This window comes from Anopheles gambiae, chromosome 2 (assembly GCF_943734735.2).
Source record: "Anopheles gambiae chromosome 2, idAnoGambNW_F1_1, whole genome shotgun sequence".
Classification (NCBI taxonomy): domain Eukaryota; kingdom Metazoa; phylum Arthropoda; class Insecta; order Diptera; family Culicidae; genus Anopheles; species Anopheles gambiae.
In genome coordinates, this window is record NC_064601.1 from 51,026,353 (window position 1) to 51,049,961 (window position 23,609).

At 44.3% G+C, this 23,609-nt stretch overlaps 1 protein-coding gene across 2 annotated transcripts in view; it reads right to left on the reverse strand.

Annotated features, from left to right (window-relative positions):
* The window catches only part of LOC3290975 (GATA-binding factor C), a 103,013-nt gene extending 98,680 nt beyond the window's left edge, over positions 1 to 4,333 (reverse strand). For both annotated transcript variants that reach the window (XM_061642157.1, XM_061642156.1), the window contains exon 1: positions 3,248 to 4,333. The gene's annotated coding sequence lies outside the window, so the exon portion shown is untranslated. The remainder of the gene's footprint in view (positions 1 to 3,247) is intronic.
* Positions 4,334 to 23,609: the final 19,276 nt, after the last annotated feature.

Genomic DNA, 23,609 nt, shown 5'->3' on the forward strand with positions numbered 1-23,609 from the left:
TAATTAATTAATACACACACAAGCTGGAAAGCTCTTACGAGGCCCAGTGGGTGATCGGAGGTGGCCAGAATTTCTTGGAACGCTAGGGCAAGAGACCCCCAAAGAAGAGTCACAGATCTCCCAGCCCTATTAGGACGATGATAAATGAGTAACCATGCACACCGTGTAGCTTACTCGCACTCTTCGAGTCTTTCTGATCGGTTCGTCGTGGTGCGATCATTTGGTTTGCTTGCGGGTGTTTGCCACCGATAATAGGCTCAAACCCCGGAGGGAGTGGGCTTCCCTACAAACAGGTGAAGCGTCAAAATATTAAATTGAAATTATTGCGGAAGGAACCACGGGCCAAAGTAGAGATTGTTTCCTTCGAGAGCCTAGACAACTAGTTGCTTTGTTTTGGTGGTTTGTTTGGATGACTTCAAAACTTTTAGTCTATTTTGTAAGCTACGGGAGTCCGTAACACGAAACAATCAACGTCCAACAATTGGACGATGTATCCTATACCGATTTCTTCATTGCATCCACAAAACACCAAAATCGGTACCGATACTATTGTTCCAAATGTGTTGAGTTGCGGCTGTAATGTAAGGTCGCTGGTGCTGCGGTACTCCCGGGTGTCATGAAATCATTTTTCTTGCCACCGAAAAGCTCACCACTCCGCAGATCGGGGAAGATGGAGAGGGGTGTGAGAGGTTGCTTTACAACAACCCGTCCCAAGACCTTTTCTTGTTTGTGTGCACGAATGTCCAACGTTCAATATCGATCGATCAGGATGCGTTACTTGCGGTACGGTGGTCAATTGTGGAAGTGTTTCGGTGGTGTTTTGATTTATTGATTTATTTCTCCTTTTGCTTCCCTTCACGCCCCACACTCACCAGTGGGTTTAATGTTTTGTTTGTGCTCAAGTGCTTATTCCTCTTCTCAAGCGAATGAAGCCAGTCAGCGAGTGCGAATGCAGAAGAAAAATGGCTTTCCGAACGTTTGTCTTGCGCTTTCGTTCGATATGAACGACACACCGACGGTGTTTGGACGTTACGGACCCGGAGTTGCTGGTGCAGGGTGGAGTTCCCAAAAGAACGCTCGCAGCAAACAAATCACGCTCAATTAAGAAAATTAATTAAAGTTTAATTTCTTAACCTCCCAGCAAAAGATGCACAGCAACAAGGGAAATGCAAGTGCCAGTGGAAAATGGTTCAGCTCGGAGGTAAATTATTGCAAAACTAATGTGGGAATGGGAATGGTTGCCGGCAACGTTGTAAGAAAGGAATGGCTGATATTCCTTTTTTTTTTTGAGAATTAGTCGTTGACCAAAATTTCAATATTTTGACCATCTTAATTAGCGGCAATTTGTATTGGAATGCTTCAGGTGCTGCATGGAATCATTCTCCATTTCGTGTTTGTACTGTTTCGAAGCGTACGAATAAACAAATTTCATTTCCGTACCCGAACCCAAACCGGCTCCTCTCGTGTGTCGGGAGTGCCTAATTTAAATCCATTTATTTGATTACAAAACCACCTCACCCAGAGAAGAAGAGGTCGATCGATAACTTTACCCTGTGGTGTTGTGCATCACACTGTTCAACCTTTTTTTTTATTCGATGATAGAATCGATCGATACCGCCACTGCTATCGTCCACCGGTCCACTGCGCTCATCAACGTGACGCGGCCATGTCTCGTCAACAACCGAAAGCATTGTGTTTTGCGGCACGGAAAAGCCTGCCGCACCGTTTGACAACCGGTCCAGAACATGGACGGTAAGAGAACGGTTTGAAGGTGTAATGTAAATGTGGTGTGCAAAGCTTCCCCGCTTTTGAGCACAATCAAACAGTATCAACTTTTATCACAGAAAATAAAGTCAACCAAAAGGAAGAAAACGGTAGAAAACTACGACCCCACCAGACCCCTGCCATCGATGCCGACGGTCAAACTACATGTTTGGAATCTACCCGTATCGCTTTTTTGGGGCCCTCGGGACGCACCTGATACATACCGCGATAGACTGGACTATTCTGATAACGGAAGTGTGATACAAGACAAAAATCGACCAACTTGTCAATCCCGGTGCCGGTGCTCTCACCGATACTTGATCGATAAATGTGCTCTTTTATAGGTTGCTTCTTTTCCCTCTTTCGATTCCTACTCCCTTGCTGGCTCCGGTACAGAGGAAAGGAGCACCACTTCGCAGTACTTGCTGACCGCTCCGGGACCATTTCGTAAGGTTTCGTTGCTCCTTTCTGCCGCTAGTTTTATTTCCCGATGCTCCACTCTGGCCAAGGTACCGTTTGATGGCGTTTGATTTGATTAGATAAGAGGGCACAGCGACACTGGAGGGTGTCGGTCAGCAAGGCGTGTGAACTGTATGCTCATCGATCGCTTGTTCCGATCACGCATCGAAGCTAAAGTAAACGAACGGCGGGGATGATTTGAGTTGTGAGATTGCTTTTTTACACCCCATTTCAGGGGTTGTCTTCATCACCGACTCGAATCTGTGTACGATTTGATCAAACAAACATGTGTCCGGTATGCAAATCACATAAATTCTTGTGATCTGATCACCGTTGGATCACCGTTCACCGAGTGGCAATACACTTGCTTATCGTCGTACAATTAGTTTGATAGGGTTTCAATGAGCGTTTGCATGACGATAAGAATGAGCGATGTGATTAGACGCAAGGAAAGGCGGGAAAGGTAAGCAAAAAAAAGGCAGCCAAATATGAAGCATGTAAATACACCCAAACACTCAAACGGTGGGGAAGCGGTCTGGCTCCCTGAAATGACGTGCAGCGACGATAGTCCCCCGTTCCCCGACTGGTTTGCTCGTTCAATTATGAATTGTTATCAAAAGCACTCAAGTGTCAAAATTTTAAAATTTATTACCAATTTACGACACCGATAACAAGTCTGTGATAGTCGATGGCTCCGCAAGAAATGCAACTGGAGATACTATTCCCCTTGCCTAACATGGAGCCGAAAAAAAAATAGAAACACACTCTTGGCAACACCTCCCCTCTGTCCTGGTCTGTATTCTGTATCTTGATGCCTTTTTCACCCCCATCCCTAGCGACTCCAACCTGCTCGTTCTGTAGGCTCGTGCTCGGGCTCGATTGGTTTTAATTGTTTTATTACAGTCCTCTCAAAATATTGAACCACTTCCTCCCCGTACGACGATTGAATTCTTTTACACCACTCCTAAGTATGAGAGGCGCAAGGTAAGAACTAGAAGTAAAAAGCCTCCAGAAAACTACTCACTCTAAATCACTCCCGCGAAATCAGTTGCGCTCCGCTTCACGCAAACAGCCGACGCAATATATCGATGCAATTGCCCGCACACAGTATTTTGTTCACGTTTTGTTTACCACTGCTCTTTGTTATTGGGGTAGTTGGAGTAGTGGAAATTGGTAAAAACACTTTTTAAAAAATGGTAAACGATACCCACTTGGTATTATCCTTTAATTCACGAACACTCTTGGGCGCACAATGACACATACAAACTCACACACACGCACGCACTTGTGGTGAACAAATCCGGTCTGATGGTGTGCTGAACGGTGGCTAGATCTGGCCTCGCCCGTCCACTAGAACAATTCCAACAATTTACACGCAGTGATAATTATTTAATTCCACAATGACACATGCAGATAGTGTGTACGAACAAAAGGCGCAATTCATATCAGCTGCATCAGCCTCAGTAGCTCAGACTCTGGGAAAATACGATATTTCGATCACGTTGTCACTGGTGGTTGCCCTGCATTCAATGGTCACTGAGGTTCACACTGTATGCAGCGAGAGTTGAGCAATCAATCAACAGGAAGACTCCCTGCGCCTGTCACACACGCATACACACACGCGCTCGCACGCACTGCTGCTGGCTGCTTGCCTCCCAAACCATGCACTTGCCAAGTTTCCCAAAAAAATTCACTTGTCAATATAAAACAGTATTCTTTACGTTTCACTCCAATCCTGCCCTAGTCCCGCTTTTCCACTAAGAATTTACGCACGGCCTGGGCGCGTTCAATTCGCTTCGACTAGCAGCTTCATACAGCTACTGTTGATTATGTTTATCGTGCACGCACTTTTCCACTACAACCGAAGCTCACACACACGCACTGTTTAGACGGGGCGGGGGACTGAAGCTTTTCCACGCGTGTGGCTGGATGAAAATTAGGCTTGCTGTAAGCACTGCAATCGCGCTGATCCAATCGAGCTTGCTACTAATCCTATTCAAATAAAAACGAGTGGGGATCACACAGCAGACACGATTTTCCGCGCACAGTGAATCGTGAAACACGCGCGCGCATCCACGCCAGCCAACGGTTTTCGAAGAACTGCTTCAAAAGAAAGAACAGATGAAGGGCGCGATGGTTCAAATTCACGGTAACGCTATACGGTTGCGCATGGTGGTCTCGTTCTGACAGACGCCGATGGCGGCACCCATCCTGCTCTGGCCTGCGTTCGTTTCGGGAGGTGTGGCTTAAGTGTTGGAAGAGGCGTGACAAACGACTCGATAATTTGCGTGTGGGAGACTGAATAAGGGAGACCCTCCGAATATGACGCTTGCTCACTCTCGCTTGTGGCGAAATCTCGTTTTTCACTGCAGTTCAGATTCTCTCTCTCTCATTAGCTTCGTTATCTTCCTCTCGCATCGCTGGCGAGTGAGATAGCGCATCGTCGTTTTGTATGGCAAAACAAGCCAGCAAGAGAGCTAGTGCAAGCAAAATGCAATTGTTTAGTGTTGCGTCTCTACCTTTTGCGCTCAGTTTCTCCCTTCGCATTGCTGCTCATGCTGTGGTGTGCCCTTTTAAAGAGATGAGCCGGGACGTAGAGCACGCGAATGAAATTTAGATTTCCCAGCATTCGTTTCCTCCCGGCTTGTTTTTGACACTTTTGGCACTGAACAGGCCAAGAACAGCACAAAGTTTTAGGATTGCTTACGGAAAAAGCCATTATGGTGATGGTGGTAGTGTCCTGTGACATTGCATTTCACCAGCACCTTCATAAGAGTTCGGTTTCGTGCGATCCACTTTGTAACAAACCAAAGTTGGAGGCAAAACTGAAGATGACATCCAAATAAAAAATAAAATAAAAACTTCACCCATCAACTAATTTGGCAGACGTTTTTTTGTTGAGTAGCTCCAATATTCATTTAGTTGCGTTATGTTTAACATTTTGCTAAGGTTTTTACCTGTGCTCGCTGCTTCTTAAATCATTAAAGCATCTGGTTTCTTACTCGGGTGTGTAACAAATCTACTCCCACGACCCGAGTACAACCAAGCTGCCCCAGTCCTTTAAAGCTGTCAATCAACGGCCATTCAACTAACCGCCATTTCCCGCCATTGTAACGGGAAAGTCCGAAAATTGTTCGAACGCACCCAACAAACCCAAACTTTATGAAATTGGTTGCCCCCGGTTTCGGAAATAAAAAGAAGTTTTAGTTAATGTACAACCATTAAATAGTGGTTCGAGAGGGGAAACAAATCCTACAACCCCTCCACCTGCTTCTGCTGACCCACGAATCGTTTGCTCGGCGGCCCGGAGGAAGGGGCGGACAATTTTGGCATCGTATTTGGACGGTTGAGATTTCATCGCTCGATTGTCACTCGAAACGCAGACAGGCCGAGGCAAAGAGATGCAAACCGATTAGAGCACCGTGCCACCAGCGCCACACCGTGGCCCTCGTGTTACGATTTTCCTCCAAAGTGTGTATGTGTGCGTGTGTGTGTGGCTTGTGCTCTTTGCCAGAGCGATAGTGCGTTGAACGTGCGATTTGTGCCGATGGTATCAGGACTATTAACAGATGTTCCACTGACACATTACTGGCCACATCATTGTTTGGGTTTTCGGGTGTAGTCCATTGGCAGTTGGGCGTTTTGTATGAGTAGTGTTTATTTTTTTTATTCTTCATTTTTTTCTATATTTTACTCACACACAGTCAACGATGGTAGAACGTTTTGAGCGCTAGCTAGCTCTAGCTTTAAAGCGCATTGAACCACCATTGTTTATATTTGCCTGTGCAACGTTACATTTGAACTTACTACCAGAGAAACTGTGCAGATATTTTTTATGTTTATATGGAAAAGATTTTAAAAGTATTATTATGTTATTAGCATCAACAAATAAAATAAGCAATGAAACTAAAATGTACGGAATTTGAATACAATTGTAGAAAAAAAGTCCATTTTATGAAATCATATGGCTCCATTTTGTGAAAGTTATAACAATACTAAATAATTCATCTGACAGATGTTTTTTTTCTTCAAACTCATTTCACTGACCTTTCTTCTCTCACAAAGTAAACATTTCTTTCTGAAAAAGAAATTCCAAAGCTTCAAGAAATTAAGCTACACACGCACATATACACACGCTTGGATTAAACGCTTCCAAGTCTAGCGCCAAGGCCCATTGTAACGCCATCATCTATCCATCTCGATCCGGGGCCAGACTTTCCCACTGACTTTTTTTCGTATTTTATTTTATCGAACCGTTTGAGAATGGCTTTTCCTTGTGGGTGTGTGTTTTTTCTTCTTCTTCTTGTTTTCGTTGTCTTTATGTCTTTTTTGTTTCTTGTTGTACTGCGCTGTCGTCGCCGTTTTTTCCACTTCCCGGAACTGACCAGCGCACTGCACCGGAACCAACGGGAACGGTCGTCGGTAGTAGGTGACGGAAAGCCTCGACCGTACACGGGTGGTGCGCGGGCTGTGGGACCGTGGCCAACTGGATGGCAGCGGCGGCGTCAACGAAAGTAAAGCGGCACGCCAACGGTGGCCAGCGGCGAGACAGAGAGTGAGTGACGTGTGCGCGCGGTTTTCGCGCGCCGCTCCGGGGTCCGTCGTCTTGGTGCTGTGCGGCTGAATGTGCTGAAAGGTGCATGCCAAAGGGTAATTCATTATTTTCATGACCTAATTTACATAATTAAAGCATTGCCGAAGCCCGCCTAAATCAGGTCCGGTTGAGCTTTCGGGCTTTGAGACGCTTTTCCCGTACGGCTGGCTACACCGGTGGCTAAATCCGTTCGGCCGTGTCGAAACGAAAACCGGAGCGGCAAACAGTGTATTAGAACCGTAAGCACGGGCCCGGCCATAAAACCCCACCCCAGCTTGGGTAGGTCGTGCGAAGAAGGAGACGAGAACGACCCGGCCCCGCTGGAAGTGACTTCGGGCGTGAGCATAAAAAAGAAAGAAACCGGGAGCGAGTGAAGAAGCAAAAGAATATGCACCTAAACATGTTTATGATTGGCTCGTTGTGCTTTTGACGGCGGACAGTAAATTATTGCAAAACTGCAAGCATGCTCACCGCATGCTCCTCCGACCGGACAACCCGACCCTCAACCCTCTTGTATCATCCGAAACTCATCGGGTTCACTTCCGACCCGGGTGCCCCCGCGTGCGCGATGGAGAAGGAAGTTAAGCGCTTACACAAGGGTACAGCGCTTGTTGGCAATGGCGAAATCACCCGAAGCGATGATGCCCTAGAAGCGCACAGCTCCAGCAAGCATCCACCGGAAGTTGGGCCCGATTTCTTTCAGCCTTTGGGCGACTGGCGCTACTCGCGCTGCTTCACGGCCCTAGAATTAATGTGCCCAGAACCAGAACACCAGTGCCAGTGTATTGCAGCGGCAAATGCTTAACCTTGCTGCTGGCTTGCATTAGCTTCGTCGCACTAGCCACTCATAACTCTTGTCCGAGGTTGCTCTTTTATGCTGCCGTTACGGTTATGTGGCCGCTGCCTTTCATCGGCCAGCGCTTAACTGATCCTGTTTCCTTTGTGCACTCTTACATATCCTGCACTAACGAATGATCCTGTCACCGAGCTCACAGTCCATGTTTGTTGTCACCATTTTCATTGCATTGAGTTTTAGCGATACGTGCACGGTGCACCACGCCAGCATGGAAATTAATGGCCAATTTTAAAACGGGTGCACCACCATGGGTAAGCTTTCAATCTTGTGGAGTGTGGGGGGGTCTAAGCCGTAAAGGTAGCTTCTTAAATATTCATTTTATTTAAAGGCAACTAGCTCTCAAAATGTTTCATATAGCCCTGCAAGCAAAATAAATATCATAATGTAATGAAAACTACGTGAACAAATAAACGTTTGAATAATTTTCACCAATTGAACAGAAAGCAAATTTCCCTTCCATACATTCGGTTTGAAATTACGAAAAAAATGCTCGAAAACAGTCCAAAATCCATTATTACCTCCGTGTCCGTTGCTTACTTCTCCCCCCAAAAAAGGATCTGATAGGCGCGCATGCTACAATACAATGTGGTCCCCAGTCAGTCGATATATCGAAAAGTCCCTTTCCCGGACGTGGGTCACCCAGTGTATCGGGAATGAAGCGATTTTCCACGAAATGAGACAAAAATCAACACAACCAACCGAACCAAATTAAACCAAGCGAGCTGTAGAAGAATGATTCTCCCGCCAGCTTCGCACCCAATCCCAAGCGATAGTGAACAAAGTTGGTTGAGTTTGTTCAAATTGGAATAAAAATGAAAGGAAAACACACACACAGAGACATACCAACTCAGGAGAGGAAGACAGGAGCACCTTGGGTACGGTTTGCGAAGCGTGTAGGTGCAGAAAGGAAATTAAAGTTACGCCAAAATTCATGCAACAATAAGCCACCGTCGAAAATGATGCTCTTGCAGCAAAATCGACTGAAACACCGAAGAGTGGTGCGGACTGAAGGGACAGCAAAAAAAAGGAAAAGAGCAAAACAGAAATCGGTAAACATTATTACTACTGGCGTACTGGCCACCAAGGAGTGGAAATAAATTTGCATTCGTTAGGTTTGGAGGATTGTTCGCGTGTTGGTTTGGTTTTGTTACAATTTTCGCGTTCTGCCAGCGCTTTGGCAATTGTGTTTTGTACCTTTTTTACGCTTAATTCAACGGTTTTTTGTTACTGTTAACTGGACTGTCAATTATGTTGGGGTTTAACGCTCTAACGATTGAATTGATTGAATCAGACAATATCATTGTGATTGTTTTCGATCGGTGGCAGCAGTATGAGAGTTCCAAATTGTGTTCAAATTAATATTTTTTAAATGAAAATAATGAAATACATGCTAAAAATTAAAACATTACACTTTTTTCATGATTTCCCATTTAATAAACAGGATTCATTGACATTCTTTAAGGCCCTTTTCATCATCCAACTGAGCTCTGTACGTAAAACCGTTCAAAGTTCAAAGCTCGCCAGTTCAAACGCCGTACGTGGTGCAGACACACACATAGAGAGAGTCGAAACGAAACGAAGATGCAAACGGACGGCTGTGATGAGGTACTGCACACTGCAGTGCAGTATTGACATCAGTCTTTTGCGGTGCAGACGACAAACGACAAACCTATGGCCCGCAAGCAATCACAACACAAAGTGCATTCGAAATGACACATCCACATGGTGCACATGGAGCATTGGAGTTTCGAGTAATTGCCCGGACAGCATCAACATCAAACGGAATCGTACCGTGTACTCAATCTAGCTTCAATCATTCATTGCCCACCCAGCCCTTTTGTTTTTTTCCTCCATCCATCCATCCATCCATCCATCCATCGTCTAGTTTCGGATCCCGTGCTCGTTCGGATTGACAAGAAGATGCGGAATGCGGGTTGGGGGATAAATCCGTCTCCGTTGATACAAATGTCACTGCACGGTGGAGGAGGGTTGGGTGAAGATCATGCTCAACCATTGGGGGTGTAAAGGTGCATCGTTAATCGTGAGCCGCCACGGTGGATGGTGGAAGAGCAATGAGCAATGGTGTGGAAAAGTGTGCAGGAAGCATTTTGTTGGCAATTGTAATAAACAGTGGAAGGTATTTAAAATACCCATTGATAAGAACAACATGCTACACTCGTATGAAGGTTGCTGCAGAAAGGCAGCCTCAATTGGATGAACACAAAACATGCATGCTTTTCTAGGCACTTCAAAGTTAGTAACATATTCACCCCGGTATGTGAACCATGCGCGCCCGACATTCGCACCTCAACCTTCAAACCAGACCGAAGGGCCTTGCATGCTTCACACTCATAGCCACCGATGAGCAATGGTTTCCCGGGAGAAGGTATGCCTTTGCAGCCGCCGCAAGCAAGCAATAATAAAGCTCTTCTTCTTACGATTATGAGAGCTCGGTAGGTTCATTGAACCGTTGGCGGCCGCATACGAACCGAGTGTAGACGTTTTTATCACCTTAAAGTAGCCGCTCCTTTGCACAAATGAAACTTCTCTCCCGCATCCGAGGTGGATGTCGTTTGCTTCCCAAAACGGTACAGGACGACATCGCTTTTCAGCCAAACTGACGGCCATCATTACAACACCTACTCGGCAAAGCGGAGCCACTCCGTTTGAAGGCAAAAAGCGAGCCCCATAGACCTGCCACAAATGCCTGCGCTCCCTTCCCTTTCGACGGGTCTTTGTACCGTGCAGCTTCAATGAATGCGTCTGTAATTCATTGAAGCGTGCGATGAAAAGCGTGAAACGAGAAACCGTAAGCTTTTAAAGTGATTATGTGCCGCCCAGGCATCACGTCCGGTTATAAAGACATCCTTATGGGTTTCAATAAAAAGCGGCTCGATCTGGTCTGCCGCTGGTGTGCGTATGCATATGTGTGTATTGACGGTTGGCCTCTCCGCCTGGTGAGTGGTGTGAATTTTCCAACCCACTCTCCCTCCCGGGGTATTTCCATTGCCCCAGCGAAGCCAACCGAAGCAGTCCTGGCTGGTGTTGGTGGAAATCGATTGGTAATGGTGTTTGTGCGCACTGACGATAACCTCGCACGCGCGCGCCTGTATGTGTGTGTGTATGTCGAGGAAAAATCAATAATTTCAAGCGACGATGAATTTGTGCAGCAGTCGTCGCGTAGGGCCAAGAAAATGTTCTAAAAATCCGTTGAAAGAACATTTCGGGGTTTCGGGGAACGACCACGGATGGGCAAACAGTGAGTGTGACAGAGAGAAATGTGTCCAAAATAAACCTCCTAGCGTGCCGAGAGCTGAAAAGATTTCAATTTTTTGAAGAGTGTGCGATGTTTCGATGTCCTGACGCTTGCTTTCGTTTTTCCTGCATCTTCTCCGCAAGCGACCGATTTTCCCTAACGCAACAGTCGAGGCGCGTGAGACACTGTGTGCCTACTCCGATGCAACATTGAACTATCACGCGCGAACCTGGTCCGTTTCTGAAGGGAGATTTCCAGCTCTGCTCGCTTGCGGAGTTTTTCGCTCTCTGCGTTTCCACCGGCGCCAGCCAATGAGCGATCGTCGCCAGCTGCATCGCAGGCTCCGCCCACTTTGAAAATGGCGCGTTGCACAGATGCGGCAGATGACATCTCAGCAGGGCAGGTGCAGCTTGTGGGTTGATTCGTAAGCTTTGATGTGTGGAAAATTTGCCCGGTGCTTGTGGTGGATGCTGCTTTGCATCTCGTTTGCTCTTAGTTGTGGGGAAAATCGGCTCTCCGAAGTTCGAAACTCACTCCAAGGAGAGCGAGAGAATGTGTGTGTGTGTGAAGATGAACGCATGCGTACGAATTTCTAGGCAAAATCATCTCGCTTCGGTGGTGAAAATTAACCCTCAAAAAATGGTTGTCCCTGTTTTTCACAGCTTTCCATCAAAGCGGAACGGCTGGCTTTGGTGGCGTAACCGGTCGAATCCGTGGAATGTCACTGTTTTAGCTCCGAAGCTTGATGAAGTTTTCTTCATCCTTTTTTGTTGGGCTTGGAGCATTTTTTTTGTGTATGGCTTTGATGCTACGTATGTGTGTATGTGTATGTGTGCTGCTTCTTCGTTCGTAATGTCTTGAGCACGGTGGCGTCTTTTCTCGCTCGCTCATTAAGCGTTTTGTTTGATGATCCAATTTTGCTCGCTTTATCTGTGGTGGTTTCTTGCTCTGCCATCCAAGCACCTTTGAGATTTATGTGGAAAAATGGAAAGCACTATAAAGAAAAGGAGGAAAACGTTGAAAAGAAAACACTTCTTTGCCAGCTTTGATGGAAGGCTCACTGTAACGGCTACATGTTTTTGGTGTCAAATTGATGAATGAAGAAAAACGGAACCACCTAGCAAAGGTCCTTGGTTGTTTTTTGCTTCCCCCATACTGGGAAGGAAGCGTCATCGAAAGAGCATTGAGTTTGGATGGTGCGTTTTTGTGCCTCCCGAGCGGCGTGAGGCGTGAATACACTGTCAATCGTTTGTTTAAGACGCTCTGAGAAGGACAAGGAAGTGAAGCTTCACTATCGTTTCCTTTGTCTTGGTTCCGGCTTCCGGTGGAGACTGTGCTTACGGAGTTGGAGGGCTGAGAAAAGGGAAAAGGAAAGGACTAATGATGTTTGGCCAGGAATACGCACAGCCACTTGAACGTTGTGCTGCTGCTAGTGAGATTAACATCGCTTACCCCGAGAGCACAGCATTGTATATCATCATCTACGATGACGATAATGTAAGATATTCCTAGAGATTGGGGTTTGCAAAGAAAGAAAAAAATCATTGGTTAAAAGAGCAAAATAACTAAGTCATCTTGAAGTAGGATATTTATGTTCTACGCCAGAAGTTTATGTTACAAATTCTACCAAAATTTTACTTCACAACCGACTCATTTAGATGGGAACAAATCGAAATAAAATGTGTCGCTGATGTTGAATATCGATCCGTATTCATTATTCTCCCATTTCAATGCTCGTTAAATGGCTTTCCAGAACACACGTTTCTACGCAAGCGCACGCGATCGCCGATCAAACGAAGGATAGCATAGCTAAACATCATTGCCGCTCGAATCATATTCTCCGAATTGAGCCACCTCGGGCACAGCCGGCCAAGAAGATCTAATGATTTCCTTATAAAACACACAAAAAATGTGTGTGGCAAATCGCAGCTACCCATCGGCTTGATCATGCACCACAGCGCGATGGTATCGACGGTGACATCGATGATGATCCATCCATCCGTTCGATTTAAAATCCGTAAAATTCGGCTGATAGCAAGCGTGCGCGCAGAAACCCAGTTCTTGGCTAAAACTCTAAGCCCCCCCCCCCCCTCTCTGCCCAAAATCAACGACACAACAAATTAACTGGGTCGTAAAAAGGAACTTCAATTTTCTCTCTAACATCAGGCTGGTGATCGAGGGCACGAGCGAGTAGAGACGGTAGGGACGTTAACGATCACTTGGGTGTCCACTTTACGGAGAACGGAACGAAGGGGGAGGGGGGGGGGGCAAAAGTTAGTCAGCTCATGTTGCAAGTTGTGGTTTTATTGACTATCCAAGTGGACAAAGCCTTCGAAGCTCCGAAGGCAAAGAAGGTGAAGGTGTGGGCTTGCGCTTTGGGCAGTTTCTCGAAGCAGTGTGGGTCGTAATTTTTATAGTCATCTCCACTGACAGGGAGGAGGAAACCGTTTAGGAACACGCTCCGGTGGCACGTATGCTAGATTTTAAAGCCAAGATAGGTTGTCTAATTTGTAAGTGTTGATTTTTAGTTTCTTTTTGCGAAAACGACATTACGGGATATTTTATGGTTTAGAGTTAACGTGCTAGAATGAAGGAGTGTAGTACTGGTGCAAAGAAATAGTGCATCTGTTCACGGTAAATGTTAGGCAAATGAATATATTGCTGTGTACAAGTGGTTCATTTCCCATCACGCAAAACATGATTCAGAAATATTCAGCTTTCGATGGGAAAATATTTAACGTTCGATACAAATTTCCCAAACCCTCCCTGCAGTGCCGAATCGAAAGCATCCACAATTCCGCAAATCGACCCCACTTCTTCCCATATTTTGCACGCCCAAGCAATGCTTTGTTGCGATTTGGTTCGCAAAAATTCTTCGATAGCGAGGTTCGGTACGGTATTACGATTCGTTCCGTGGCCAGCAAATGCGCGGAAGGGCAGGATGTGTTCCCGTGCCCGGATTGGGAACTCTCTCAGCCGCCGGTTTTGTCTAATGCATAGCGTCAGTGGAAATAAAAACGAACGAGACGACGATATTCGAGGACGCTGCTGTACCTGGGTGGAAGGGTGGAAGAACAAAGGGGGGGAGGGCAGTGAAAAAGGAGAATAAAATTTATATCCTGCCTTATCTGTGATCATTAAACATCGTGTCATGTTGGGCGGGTGGGTGTGAGTGCGATGTGTGTGTGTGGGTTGAGGAAGGGGTGCTGATGCTGGTGGAAAAGGGCTTCCAGGACAGGACAAGAAAATGAAAGAATAATGGCAAACTCGTAGGTGCTGTAACTGACACAGCCAGCAAAACCGGGAAGAGTGGGAGAGCTGCTGGGAGCAGAAAGGAAGCAAAGGAAGTTGATTCCGCAAAACGAGATCATATACACACATGCAGTAGTCCGAACAGCATACGGCGGCAGTCTCTACGGTGGAAATAAAACAGCATAAAATAGCATAAAATAGGACCGCAGAAGGAAAGCAGCCAAAATCAAACGGATAGAAAAGCGAATCCGGCGTTCGGGAGAAGATTCACCGCCCTCCTGTGCGGCAGATGGTTGGAGGTGGGTTGGCAGTGGGTTAGGGTGGGTGGTATTTTTTCTTCATTCCATCGTTAGGGATGTCTTCTTGATGGCGTTTTGGGTGGGAGGGAAACGTGGAGCGAAGATTACCCGACGTTGAACTTCCGACGAGTTTCTCGTCCGCCTCAAGGATAGTATTGTGGGTTTTCATTTGTTTTCTCGCTTGTTGGTTGGTCGGTTGGGGTTCCGGGCTTGGCAAATCTGTGTCCGTGTCCGTGAGTGAGTGTGTGTGTGTGTGCGTGTCTTGTTTTGAGTTCCTTTGTGTGGTGCCTGCTGCACTGCTGCGGTATGGCGAAGGGATAAAGTTTTCCAGCAAATGCCTGCTCTCCTTCCAGTTTCCTCTCTGGTAAGAAAAGCTTGCTGCAAAAGTATAAAGATGCTGTGCTGATATTGAGCCTGCGCTTGACAGAAAAGGCGGTGGAAAATTTATGCCTTTGCTAGCCGAAAATCGCATGATTTACCTTCTCGCGCTCCCGTCAGATGAAGATTTGGCGAAGAAAATGAAGAGCGGGCAAAGTATGCTACGGCTGGGCAGGGGGAGATAGAACGATCCGGAAAATTCGTCCCTTCTCTCCCCCATCTCCCTCTCTCCATACGTGGTTTTGAAATCTTCATCGCAATAGCCATATCTTCATCGGCTTCAAGCGGTGGATAAAATGGAGGCGGCTGTACCTCCAACATTCTTTGCTAGGTCAAGCAGGTCAAAAGGCATCGGCAGAAACCAAGCATGGGTGAGTTTAAATTTCTGCCACCAGTGGAGAGTGAAAAGTATGGACGCGATTTTGCAGACCTCGCGGCCCCTGTCACTTACGGCGGGCCATGATATATTTGCTTTTGAAGTTATTAAAAAAAAACGGAAACTGAATGAGATTGGGTCAGCCGTTTGGTTTGGCGTAAATCGGTGATAAGGGCCATGCCCGACCCATGTCCTTGAGACGACATGTTCATCACGGTTTGGGACTCCACTTTCCATAAATTTGTCGAGATATTTCACGTGGTACGTGACAAATTGGATAAATAAGTTTGAAGAGTACGTTTCTGGTGGGTATGTTGTATGCGCTGTTGTGTTGTTGTATGTATCTTGGACTACGCCATACTGATTTGTGTTGGGTGAAATGATTGGATTTCACACCCGAAGAAGCTAACAAAGGAAATATCATTCACAGCTCTTGTTCGTGTAATTTATTTGTTCCATGCCAGATTATTCAAATACAGAATAATTAGTCTACGAAAATCTAGAGCGTTATATTTTTTAAAAACTTCTTACAAATAACATGCGCATCATGAGCCCAAGGCCCGAATGGACCGTGTACCCATACGTACTATCCTGACAATCCTGCTATGGTAATCAATAAGTCACTGAAAGCCAAGCCCATTAGTGGCACAGACAGGCCTTGACAGATAACAGTTGTTGTGATAAAGAAGAAAAAGAAGAAGAAATACTTTACAAACCTAGATTTCTATATTAATCTTTGAGAGATTAAAAGAATTTTAGTTGAATAGTTTATCGGTTGTTTTTAATTCAAATTTATCATCGGAAAAATACACTAACTTTGTATAACATTTACACTAACTAAGCTAACTAAACTAAACTAATCTACTTATCTAATATGTCATACTACAGTAAAGCATTGAATTGAATGCTTTTGCATGTGATTGTCAATTTCAGTACTAAAAATAAGACTGAATAGTATCTGACATGAATAAACACATTATATTAACATTACATATTATGGAAAGTAATCACAGAATCATTCCCGGAGCATTCAATTTATTAGACTATAATCTACGTGTTTCTATTACAGTCAAAAAAATATCCTTACTGTCTCGAATAGTTACTCTGTTCCTTAGTTCGTAATATGTTGTCGTTTTTGGGTATCCAAATTATGTGATCAATACAGAGTAGATAGAAGTCTCGAAAGTCTTTATAGGCCGGCATGTTCGCGTAGGACGTTTAAGCCAAATAGAAGAAGAAGCCTGATAGATCCATCATTTTCAATTTAATTAGCTTTTTTAACCTAGTTGGGATCTAAGAAACAATCCTTTACTCAGTAAACCGTTAAGATCTTTTACTTTTGTTGCTAGCGATCATTTGATTAAAAATATGTTAATTGTAACGATCATTTATCATAATTGAGTAATTGAAATAGCTATAGGGGAAGGTAGGTAAAGACGGATCCTACGGGTAAGATGGATACTATTCGTAAATATATGATAAGAGTAATGATCGAACGATTCAACAATGCAGCATTCAAACTAAAAGTAAAACAACACATTTGAGAACAGTGTTGGCATAATATATGCAAAAATGGCAAAAATAGCGAACAAAACAAATTTTAGTTCTGTGGCATCTCGTAGATCTAATTTAACTACAGCGGATCTTAAGCTCTGTAATTTGCATTGTTTAGATTTTCGGAAGTATTATTACATGAATGAGTTGTCATCATTGTTAAGCAAAAAACGCTCGACGTTCGCTATTAGTGCCCGATATTTCAAAAAACGCCTCAGATTCTGCATTCTAAGACATATTTGAAACAGCGCTAGCAACTCCATATTTCAGGGCTGAATCAATCGTCCTTGCAATTAATCAAGAATTGGTTTATATATGTAGCAGGACGTGGAAATCAACCTTCATGGTGTCCATCTTTCCCATACCAGTTGTTCGTCTTACTCGAATATTTTAAAAACTGTACGAAAAAACAAAACATAATAATATAAAAATCAATAGGAGTGTAAACACTTGTTCTGATAAAAGATGAGTGTAAGATGAGATACGCATATTTTCATGGTCATTGTATTTATACATTCCTAGATTTAAAACATTTTTCTTAACATGTCAGTCTTTACCTGCCTTCCCCTACATCAAAGTAGCCGCCGGAAATGAAGTCTCCAAATTTATTAATACCTGTGAAACATCTTACCATACAATATGATCAAGTCCAAAAGTGCAGACAACAACACCGTGAAGAGTTATTTTTAAAATTGTTGTCGAAATTGAAGTTTTTTTTCACCAAACTAGCAGATCCAACAATTTTTATAATGGCGAAGTAACCTTGTTTATCAGGTACAAAGATGCTATTTTTTATCTTTTATCTAACTCTTTCTATTGCCACTTTATAAAATCGTGTGCCATCGAAAGGATCCTCTTTTCATTCGTACTGGCTTTGATGCACCGACGTACAACTTTTTTTTGTAAGGAAACTTTGAAATCTTCCTATTCATACTCAGTGATTGCATTGCCGCTCAACGACAAATAATTACGCATCACTGGCACACGACGTACCTGCAGGGATCTTTCACCTTTCATCCACAGTAAGATCCACTTAAACCCATCACTGTACCATACAGAAAGGGCAAGTTTTTCTCACGCATCAAACGATATCGCCACTTTCCCAGGCTACTAAATCGTCCCGTATCGATCCCTTCCTCCAGGCCTCCAGGTCTCCAGGCGGCCAGTTTGCATTGATTTATTTGGTGTAGTAAATTTCTCCGCCCTCGATCGACTTCACACTCGTGAAATGGTCCAATTCTTCTTTCTCTACTTAATGGCCATGTCGTGTGGCCCGGGCTCGCGTTCGATTCACGCAAACCGTAATGCGCACCACCAGCAAACTGCAGCTTTTTGCATACGCGAGTCCAATTTTATTGTCGCAATATTATTGCAAATAAACTCACCATGTCGCAATTAACACACCCGCTCGTCCCGTGTACACAGCGGAACAGGGGTATCGGTGTACTCTCGGTGGAGGGTTCAACACTGTTCACATTTATCGCCCTGCCGTGACGAAGGAACCTGTCAAAACACAGCGCTCCATATCATGCGCGGCGTAGACTGCAGCGTAGTGCCTCCGAAAGGCTTGTGGCTTCGTCTTGGCCACATCTCTCCGTGTGATAAACATCGCAAACCTTGCAGCCCCTTGATCCGTCCACCGTCGCGTTGTTTGGGTATCGGTGAAACAATTTAATTACTTTAGTGTTTGTGCCGCCGTGGACGCCGCTTTCACGGCAATAACTCGGAAATCGATTAGATGCGGTTTCGTCCGGTTCGCACGCGGGGCTCGGTAACGTGGCAGCGGTGGTTCTCATCCCCGCTCTTTATCTCCGCTACCGCCGCCTGCTAAATGAAGCGAGCCAAACTTTGGCTGTGAGCACTGTAAATTGTTTTGACAGACAAATCTTCACGGTCTGCCACGGGTCTTGCCCATTTTAGATGCTTCCCATCGTGGTTCTGCCGAGGTAGTTACGGAAGCTTCTGCCATGTCCTGTCGCTGCGAGGAGGGCATGCGGTGCTGCACGAGGGCATGATGGTGCAGTGTTTGGAAGTAAATTAGTTACAGAAAATTAAAGAATTCGTTTCGGTAGAATCGCTACTCTCGTGCGCATTGTGCCAGGGAATAGGGAATTGGTATTTTGGAAAGATAATTAGCCTGTCGACTTTGCCATGGAGATCTAGGGTTGTGATATTCATAAGAAGAAATTACATGACTATTTCAGAATGGCACGCTTTTGAATACTAAGAATCTGGGATATTCATTGCGGATTTGATTTGAATTTCCTATCTTAGATTTTAGTTTTTCTGAATAACAGCATTCAATTAATCAAACGTTATTTTAAAAACTTCTGGAAAAATGTTTTACTATTTCATTTAAAATAATACAATGCGAATTATTATATATACCAGTTTTTGAACGTATCAACATTTCGTGAATGCTTCAGGTTTGGTTTATATTTGAAAATTGTACAATGTTTCCAATTGTACAGGATGTCTTTAATTTTTTCTTAATCAAAATTGATAATAAAACAATCTCGGTGATGAACAAATTAAGAATAGCTCAAAAATAAATAGAGGATCATTCATACTACTAAACTACATTTAATACGTATGAACAGAAAATGGGAGAGTGGTTACATATTTGCACTAAGTCTACTAAGTACTAAGTACTAATTATAGTATGAATCAGTCATTTATATTCCTCTATTTGGCGTAACGTCCTAAGCCGACATGTCATCCTATGCAGGTCCTTGCTACGGTGGGACGGTCCGTTCGAGACTTTAGCCCATGACGGATGTTATTGAGTCGTTCGAGTTGACGTCTGTGCCACAGAACCGCACGGAAAAGTCGTTTATATTCATATCCTTTAGAGTTTATAAAGTCTTTTTCACCAATTTACGCTTATAATGAAGAAAATTATGTAATGACCTCAAAATGATTTTCAGTAGAATAGCGCTCTTTGTAAGTGTCTAAAATTTGTTACCAAACATTCAGACCATTATAGTTTTAATTTGTTGGAAAAATATGTATCACGAAATAAATTAATTTAAAGCTTAACATGAAGTTAGGGATTAAAACACAAATTTATTCATAAAGCAAATTTTATCATGTAAATACAAAATTAACTATTATTCTTCCTTATTATTCCTTCCGAATGTCATCAATAAGCTAAAAACGACAAATGTAACGCAAATTTCTAGCTAGTTTCTTTTCTGCCAATCGTTAGCGTCATGTAGTGCCAGATGGTAACTGTTATGGTCGCATGCTGATCCATCCAAGATCAGCAGGAGGTCGCGGTTACACTGATGTCCGTACCAGGTTGCCACGAATGTCCTTTAGCACCTTCGCATGTACAGTTGGTTCTTCCGGAACCACCTTCTCACCCTCTGTACCGAACGAACGTTTCCGACCAAACGTGGTTTGTTGGAGGCAAAGAGTTACGTTGTAAAAATAAAAATGTAGCTGAAAATAAAATAAAATTCTTCGGACAGTTTCGCATAAAAGAGCGTTATCTGGAAGATTTACGATTTCGACTTCCCGGCTTGTAAATACACGGGTTTCAGCAAAGAGCACATGGACCGCCATAGGTAGCCCAAACGTTACTCCAAACTTCCCTAGCCCAAAAGCTCGGTAGCCAGCTCGGTGACAAACGTACAAACATAGATTTGCTAACAGATTTCAACTGTGCACACATCGCCGCGCCGGAAATCGTGCACAAGGACATGAGAAGATCCTTTTAAAGTACCCATAGGGCACCCCGGATCCATCCGGGCGCTGTTACGAAAGCTGCATCCTGCTTGGAAGGGTAGCAGGGAGTAAAAGATTTTTTCCGTTTTTATTTCCGACTTGTGTGTGTGTGTGTATGGTCAGTCTTCTTTTTGTTACCGTTGCAAAAGTGAACTTTATAGTGGTCACTACTTCGAACTGCGGCTTTATTCAGTGTGCAACAGAACATTGGCGATTTTAAGATTTTCAAGAGGATTACTTCGATATTGAACATTACTGTACATCAAATTGGATTTGCATAATATAATGTTGTATTTGCTACCAATTATTCTTGCTTTTGTAGCCTTTTGTTTGGTTTAGGTCCTTAGACATTTTTCTGTTGCTGATTAGGGCACGAAAAAAACAGCTGTTGTGTGTAACATTTGCAGGACACTGTTGACGTCTTTGAATTCTGGAACGATGGACCGTTGTGACAAGCGCTGGGCTGTGGACGGAAACCATTCGCATCTTTCTCTTCCCAAAATGCTGCATTCACAAACGCATAGCCATGGATGCAGTGAGCTAACTATGCTCGGTAAAAGGACTTTTTTTGCGCCAGCCAAACAAACCAAAAAGTTGTTCCCTCGGTTACAATGCCACTTCAAACGAATGTACGAATTTCCCACTTGTTCATGCGTACTCACATGAAGTGGATCGGTCACGCCCGTGCAAAAAAGGAGACAAAAACGTTGAAGCTAAAATTTCAACGTTGGAATCCTGAAACGAACGGTGGAAGAGCATCAGCCCGAATAGGTTTATTTATTGCAAGGCTCTCGGGAGATTTCGGACCCGGTCGCACAGTTTCGCCGGATCGCCGTTTCCGTTCGATGGATTTTGCGAACGTACGACAAGATTTAGGTGCCAGTGTCATCTCGATCTAAATAAAAGTGATTTTTTTTGGTTGGTGGGTTTGCCTAGCATCCAACGCGTACCCATGCACTGCGCATCCCACTCGAAACACACCAACTAGTTGTAGGATGCTCGAGAGGAACAAGGACTTTTTCCCGTTTGTTTTGCTATTGTTGCTATCCGATATGGAATTTCTTTTCTTCTTTTAGTATTGGCATGCTGCAAGAACTGCAAGGAAGCGTTCGTGGCTCGTGTGATTTACAGGGCATGCTGCTGTAACTCTCGCGGCGCGGCAATACATTCGGAGATTTACGGAAGCAAGCTAGAAATTATGACCATCGGTAGATGCGCCTCAGTCCGGTGCGCCAATCTGTGGCCGTAAATTTTGCACAGGTCAGTTAGTAACGGCGGGGATATTTGAACTCGTTTTTCTTGCACCGAAAAAAAGGAAAAGGCTCTTTTGCCATGATTAATGGGCTGCTGGAAAGATGTATGGAGAAATACATCAAATCGGTGGTTGGTGGATTGATTGATAAATATAGACAGCCATTTTAGGCCGCTCGAAACATTGTTTTATGAATTAAAAATCACGACATGTTCCTTAATTCAAATGCTAACCTAATTTACAAGTACATCCACACTTTGTGAAAAAAATTTCCAACGCGCATGGAAAATCAAATAATTTTCTACGACTGGTGCCATTGCTGGCTCTCTGCTTGTTGCTAGTTGCTGGTTTCCATTTCTTTTGTATGTCCTGGCACGGGGACACATCCTTTGCCCGAGAGTTCAAAACGTTTCCACACCGATGAACCTCCACCACCACGGCGAAGCCATCATCTATGCATAAAGCTGCCATCGTCAGGCTGCGAGCGAAAGGCAGCATCAATTCATTTTCTTATCCTTTTTAAATTGAACAAAGCGCACATTTCCCTTTCGGCGCTTATCAGCGGGACCGTATCAGTGTGGCTCTATTGTCTTCATTTTCACTACCATCGCTACGCCCTGCGACTGATGCCTGATGCTCGTTCGTGATGGTTGTTGATGCTGTCCGCACCGTGGCCGCCGCTGTTGCTTGTGTCGCATTAGAACAACATTGACGAAGCAGACGACGACACCGTCCTGGTCGTGCTGCTGTTGGGAAGATCCCAGCGGTGTGCGTTTTGGCAAAGGGACGACATTTTCGTTGGTGACGGTTTGGTAGTGACAACGCTTTTCTCTTTTCACGTTGCTGTAGAATTTGTTGTGCCAAAAAGCGTCACTTTGTTTGGGTGTTTGGGTTGGCGTTCCTTTGATGCTTTTGTCGCGGTGGTTGTGTATGTGTGTGTGTGGTGCGGTACGAGTGATCCTTTTCAGATCCTTTCCAGCAGCCCCGATTGACGTGCTGCAGACGGTTTCGTTGGAAGGGCGATGAGTGTGGGGATGAAGCGTTGTGTTGGGCGTGCCTTTGTGCAGTGAGAAAGTTGAGATGGTCCACTGGTTTTACAACGAGCTGTAGGAGCAGCAGCAGCAGTAGCTCCGTTTAGTCGTGGTACGCATTGCTGACTGACGAGAAAACAAGCACACGATCAAAGATAGTTATGATGGTTAGATTAAATTTGCTTTTATTCAACCGAGCATTGCGCTCGAACAAAACGGTTCTAAAATAATATAAATCAACAAGTTTGAATACACTGGAGCATTGGTTTAATTTGAAATAGTTAGGAAGTTCTTGATTTCGATGATAATGTCGCATAAAATCTGTTGCTACGATACTTTCTATTTGAATCATGCTTTGCTTGCGAACATGTTGCATATTACAATAATGAAGAGTCCAGTTTTTTGTTTCGAGTCGATTTAGCATGGTCTGAATAATTGGCATCGTATTCTTGTTTAAAATATCCTTATGCAAAACCATCAGGAAGCATGATCCGCGATGATGGATTATTCAGAGCGTGGATTAGCACGCGATCCCAGTTGTATCACGAACAGCGAACAGCGGATCGGTGCGTGTGTATGTGCCCCTCGCACGCTAAAGCATTGCTTGAGAAGTAGGAGGAGCTGAGATAAACGTTAAATACAAGACATCAAGATTTATGGGCGACGTGATAATAAAAATTCGCAAAATCCATGGTACCACGGTAAACCTTCGGCAGGACAGAGAGCAAAGGGAGCACAAAGCGGACAAGTATTCATACCGGTTTGGTATGGAGCAAGTTAATGTTACTACTATTGATGAGATTGAAATG